The sequence below is a fragment of the Colletes latitarsis genome, chromosome 8, assembly GCF_051014445.1.
Source record: "Colletes latitarsis isolate SP2378_abdomen chromosome 8, iyColLati1, whole genome shotgun sequence".
In the NCBI taxonomy this organism is placed as follows: Eukaryota; Metazoa; Arthropoda; class Insecta; order Hymenoptera; family Colletidae; genus Colletes; species Colletes latitarsis.
The window spans coordinates 23,131,814-23,137,813 of record NC_135141.1 but is presented as its reverse complement, the minus strand read 5'-3'; the positions used below and the strand labels follow the sequence as shown (position 1 = coordinate 23,137,813).

Below are 6,000 nucleotides of genomic sequence, written 5' to 3'. Positions count from 1 at the left end.
GGTAACGTTTGTCCCTTTCGGCTTCCATATCTAATGTCAGGTTGGTCAATAAGTACCTTAAATGGCAATGAATATGTGTTGTAAGAATCATATAAGAAAGTCTCAAGGTGTTTCTTTGCAAACAATCCCCGGAGGAGGCATGAAAGTTGACCTTGTAGGGCAGAACATTCCCTTAAAAGAGGAAGGAAGTCTCGGGGTCGCGCGACAGGATCAAGAAAAAGCCGAGAAACTCGAGAAAACAATTGGAAGCGATACGGTGTTCCCGGGAGATGATTGTTCGAAGCGTCGCGAGCTGTTCGAAAAACAGTAGGTAGTTTCGATCGCACGAGGGAGGGAAAAAGAATTTCCCGGTGGTTTGGAAATCTTCCACGGATGGAAGGATAGTTCTGGGCGATGGGGTCGCGGGAAAGTAGGCGAGGGGAAAAGCCAAGAGTCTGGCTTTAATTTAATCGGACGAACGGCGTTGAAGAGTCGTCGGGGCGCTTGCGCAGCGACTGTACGTCCCTGGACCACCGACTGCCTAGTAGCATACGTCGACGTCGGCGTCGTGGTTGTCGTGGTGGTGTTCGTTGTCGTCGTCGCGACGCCCAGCGACCGAGCCGCGTCTCACGAGCAGTGCGCGTCCACACGTCGCGACGACACGGCTCCTCTCGTCGCTCCTTTCGTGCTCGAGAATTTCGAGCTCCCGTCAACCGTCCACCCTTTGTGCACGTGACACTGTTGCCATCGCGGCGCGCCGCGTCGCGTTCCTTCGCGCTTCAAGAAACGCCTTCGCCGTTTACTTGGTGGACCATCCACGAACACCAGACCACGCCGCCGAGAGGTTAATCCGCTTTTCAGCATCGCGAAGACCAAGAGAAGGTAAAAATCGGCTGCAAAAGTGACGCGTTACATTAGCAACACATTCGAAACTTGAATTTAGCGGGCGATTCTTGCGGCGAGAGCACTGGACGAAATATTCCAGGTAACGTGGAACAGCTTTCCTCGAAGCGTGGCGGACCGCGTGGATTTCTCGGTGGGCCGCCAAACCGGCCAGGCTCGTTAAATTGTCTCTTACTCCCGTTACATAGTCGGAACAAAGCTAGCTAATCGAATATAAATTAGTAATCGAATAAAATATCTATCGGCGGGGGTGGTTTGTCGAAGCGGGTAGCGGTCAAAGAAGGTTGAGAAACGCTGGTACACAGGATCCCCGGGGTCCTATAATTTCTCGCGACCTTGTTAACATTCTCGTCCCGACGTCTCCTCGGCGGCAGCCGCTGAGCGCCGTGACGGACTCGCGAAACGCGATTCGTCGGATCGATTCACGCGCGAACGCGTGCGGTGCACGCCGTTTAATCATTCTTTCCGTCGTTTCGATCTGGCCTGTTATTCGCACGACGCACGATGTTTCGCGAAAATTCTGCTGGCCGGGAATGGAACAAGAGTCTGAATAATTCATACATTTATGACCGAACGTTTTGCAGCGTTCGCGTCATAAATATTGCACGGAGTAACAAGCGGAGCCGAAGCTTCGTGTCGTCGCGGTTTCGTCCCGCGAAATTTATTTATAAGCGAGACGTCGCTCCGACTGATCGATACCGGCAAAAATCGTCTGTGAATACGGCACTGCCTCGTCGAAATTCTTTGCTATCACGAAGCTCGGAAAACTTTAAAAGAACAGCGGTTTCGTTGCGACCCTTCCGTCCCGTCTACGCTTGTAAACGAAACTTTTTCGACGCTCTTATAAAATTGAGCGGACAGGCAATTAAAAATAGTTATCGATGATGTTTCGTCGAAATTATACTACTGTTCCAACGAAGAATTTGTCTGGCAACAAAACAACGACCCAAAGCATACAGTTAAGAAAAGTCAAAGCGTCGAACGCAAGGTTTCTCGTGTCTATTTTCCCGATAAAGAGTGAAATTTTGCGGCCGGTGGTGGCCTGGAAAGTCTAGACAACAAGAGACAGCCCGCATCGACCCTGGCTTTTACCGTATTTTCGTGAAGGTTTCTGGAAAATAAAGCGTATCGACAACGCTCGCGGACACTTGTTGAGAAACGCTAGAATTTTTCAAAGAAACATCGCAGTAAAAAACTAGGTCGATCGAGGAAATACGAATGCAAAATTTGTTCGATAAAGACTGCTCTATTTTCTCTATCTCGAGTTTAGTACCCTTTTTGACGACATGGTTAAAATGTTCGATAAAATTGAAAGTTGAATCGATCGGTATTCTAAGATTACGGGCGAGATTAATAGATGCGAAAGGAACTGTGTTTATCTAATAATTGAAAATGATCGAAGACTTACTGCGAGAGAATCTAATTATATGGCATTTATCAGTGTTGACGGAGTGCTTATTCAAGCCGTCACCAGTTTCCAAGCCTATCGATATCAGATTGCAGATTCGAAAGTTATTATTTTAATCACCTTTAGATCATGCTTGTTTGCAAATAGCAAACAACAACTTTCTCTGATCTTATTAACAGTATCGTTAAAGAAAAGAGTATATAGCAAAGACCGAGATGCGAACCTCGAGGAACATAAGAAGTTACTGGTTTGGACTTCGAGTTATTAGTTTAGGTTGTTCTAAGCGATAAACTAGGTAACTCTTAAGCCAGTGCAGTCGCACAGATCGCTTTGGAATACATTTTAAAGTCGATATAAATTTCATCAACTTGTTAATGAATGTAGAACGTAGAAGACACGTGATGCAAAATTAATCAAAAATTAAATGTTCTGCTATTGTGAAATTTATCCAACGCGAAGGTGCAAGGGAAAAATGGCCGGCCTTGTTTCTGGACTCCATAGATTTTTTTCATCGCGAAATACATTACGCGTAAATATGCACGATACATCATAATTTTTCCTTTCTTCTGCTGTCGCTTCCTGAGTCGTTTGTCATTGTTCAAACAGCGAACGAGTCTTGTCGCGGGATTTTTTTACGCTTCTCTATTTTTTTCTCGCGTTATTGGACGTGTACGACGATGAGCTAGTGTTCTTCAAAGTCTGTACGTCGTTGGATACACAACGGCGTGTGGCAATCCGTTTTCGACACACGGTTCGTGTCGTCCCGAATAATTATGTCAATGCCTGCAAACTACATGCACGTCCTCTACAGGTAACAGTCAGTTGTTACTGGGGAATACGACAGCCATGGAAATGGGAGACCGGAAGAAGAATCGGGGAAACGATGGAGAGGAATATTTTTCTGTAAAATTATTCGTGAATCGAAAGGTTTCCGTGAATGTATGAGATATTTACCTAATAAATATTGCAATGGAAATGGCACGTCGAGATATCTCGTAAATGATAAGACTAATGATGCGATCGACGATGAAATCGTTCCAAGTATAAAATGAGTAAAAGATATTTCATGTTCAGGCTTCCGACTCGGCATCGAGTTAACTGCGAGTTAAATCAGCTTTGGAAAATGGAAAACTTTAGAAAAGCATGAAAGACGTTAAACGTTTAGCCATGTTTGCTATAGTAAAAAACTTGAGAAACGCTGGTCTAGGATATCGTTCCAAAGACCGTGTACCTCCATTTTAGCTAAATTAGCGATCGAGGACGAACGTCGTTTCTTATGTAAGAAGTTCCGAAAAAACCCTCGGAATTTCCAATATCCTGACATACGCGATCAAGCAAAAAAGAACGAAGAGACGAATGGCATCTCCCCATCGATACTTTGCTACGATTAAGTAAATGTTCATCGAGTTAGACGTGTTGCTGTTTCCAATTAATCGGGGGTAATGCGTACTCGTGCGCAACATGTACCTTGGATCGATTGGGAAAAGAATCTATAAATTACGTAATATGCTTTCGAGTGCAGTCTACGGTATTATAGAACGGAATCGATGATGAAACTACCGGAGAGACGAACAGGCGTCGTTGCATAAATTTAAAAATCAGATTATTATACGTCGTGGACTGAATGTCGCGTTTCCCTGACATCGAACGAGGGCTATTAATAATTTCAGAATCGACTTGGAAAATTAAGGTATGGTTCGATTAACTTGATGCTCCATTCTATAAACTCGTGAACAACAGATGTTCCCTTCTTTCTTCGTCCGTGTCAGACGCGAGATTTTCATGTTTCGAGGAACATGGAGTCAAAGAGATTCGCGTCACCAATACGACAATCGCGATTTTGACTGTAGATCTAACGGGGTTAAATAAATAAACATCGAGTTGTGTGATCTGTCGCGCGGTTCGTGATCGATTGTTCGAGACGCGCGTCAGAGTGAAATTATACCTATAAATTTTGTGATGCTACGGATCGAGGGGTTCAGGTGTGTTCGCGTGGCAGCTTATACAGTACAGACTTTATAGTTAGCTAGGCGAGCGAGGATGAAACAGGCTTCTATGCAGATGTTCTGTAAAGGATCGTGAAGTCTTTGATCGAAGTCTAAAGGTACGATGATTTAAACCTGGACCAAACAAGTCTAGGAATATAGACGACATTTTTTATGCACTAAATCATTTAATAGTAAATAGCTCGACTAAAGTAATGGATATGTCTGAACCAGCCTTCGAGTAAGAGTAACACGTTCGTTTATCCGGATTATATTGTTGGGAGAGAGAGAATCGGCTGATTAGATTCTCCGACGATGGTTTGAACAGGGACTATTCGTTTGCTCTAACGATCGAGGCATTCAAGACGTCTGCAGATTATTATTCTAACGGTACCCGTGGTGGCCTTTTGAAATTAACAGAATTAAGTGGCAAACACTAGAGTCGTTACTAGAATAGCGACTTCGTTTTGCGATCGCAAACTCTTCAAATACACAATTAGAGGTAGGTGGGTGTTTCGTTTCAAGACGCGCTATTAATATGCACATCGCTCGGGTTCATATCGAAATGTCATGACCCGTTGTGGATTTAAGAAACATTAAAAACGCACGAGCTCCAAACATCGAAGCTTAAGCTCGCGATACGTCCCTTGCATCATGGAGATTGCGAGTATCTTCCTTTTGCTCGGCTAGCTTTCAGCATCATTGAATACGGTATCATCCTTTTGCACCAAAACACACGCTTCGTAAACAGGGGGGGCTGCAACACACATCGTAAATCCTAAAACAGAAACACCTACGTTCGAAGTCAAAAACGTTCCGGATTACGGTCAGATTTCGTCGAAGCGTAACAAAATTTGAAATATATATTTTGAAATTGAATAGAAATTGTTTTCACCGAGTGAAATAATACTTAGGCCTTTTTAGATAGAAAGGCAGGACGAGGTTGGAAATAAATTTCAAGAAGTTTTGAGAAAACATCGGAGGGTGTTATTATCTTTCCTCGAGGCGAGACCACATTACAGATATTGCGGTCGCAGCCGTTTATCGCGGAATCTTCAATCTTCCCGTCGCTCCGTTATTTATCAGCTCGGATTATTACAAACAGTTTCCGACGAAAGGAGCGACGTATGATCGAGGATGTCCCACGAAAGGACTTCATCGAGCGAATAGATACCGTGCATCGCGTGGCAAGCCACTCCCACGATTTTTTTTTCCGTCACATCGAGCCAAAGGATCGTTCGTTGCCTTTCACGCGTCGAAGTCGTTCCTTTTGCGGCGCCTGAAGAAGTTCCTTCCGTCGGTTACGCGACAAGTTTATTTTTGCCGCGACAGCGTCTTTTCAGTTTGTTTGCGTACCACCATTTCGATGGCAGTTCCGTTTGCTCTTCGCGCGAACGAGTTACCTTTGCTCCATTTTCACTTTTTTCTTTAACGATTTTACTCGGCAAGCATAAAGAAAAAGCAAGACGTACACGGAGGGAGTATCTTGAACGCACAAACATCGATTATGTTAGAATGTTGAGAGATTTTCGCGTTCACGTAAGTCGTTTGAGTCGCGTTCGACTGCACAGTGTCGATTAACTACCGAGGTCGACCACGCGACGTCCTCAAGCGTCGTCGTTACATTTCCCCGGCGATTCCTCATAAACTGCTTTCTCCCCTCGTGAATTCGACCGTTTCTCTCTCCAGATACTGAGCAGCGACGATCTCGCGTTAACTTGCTGG

The 6,000-nt window shown here is 44.6% G+C and overlaps 1 protein-coding gene across 3 annotated transcripts in view; it reads left to right on the top strand.

Annotated features, from left to right (window-relative positions):
• Positions 1 to 594: 594 nt before the first annotated feature.
• The window catches only part of LOC143344594 (somatostatin receptor type 2), a 56,438-nt gene continuing 51,032 nt past the window's right edge, over positions 595 to 6,000 (top strand). For 2 of the 3 annotated variants that reach the window (XM_076770778.1, XM_076770776.1), the window contains exon 1: positions 595 to 861. The gene's annotated coding sequence lies outside the window, so the exon portion shown is untranslated. Of the gene's footprint in view, positions 965 to 6,000 lie in introns of all 3 variants that reach the window. The other variant, XM_076770777.1, reaches the window with a different exon arrangement.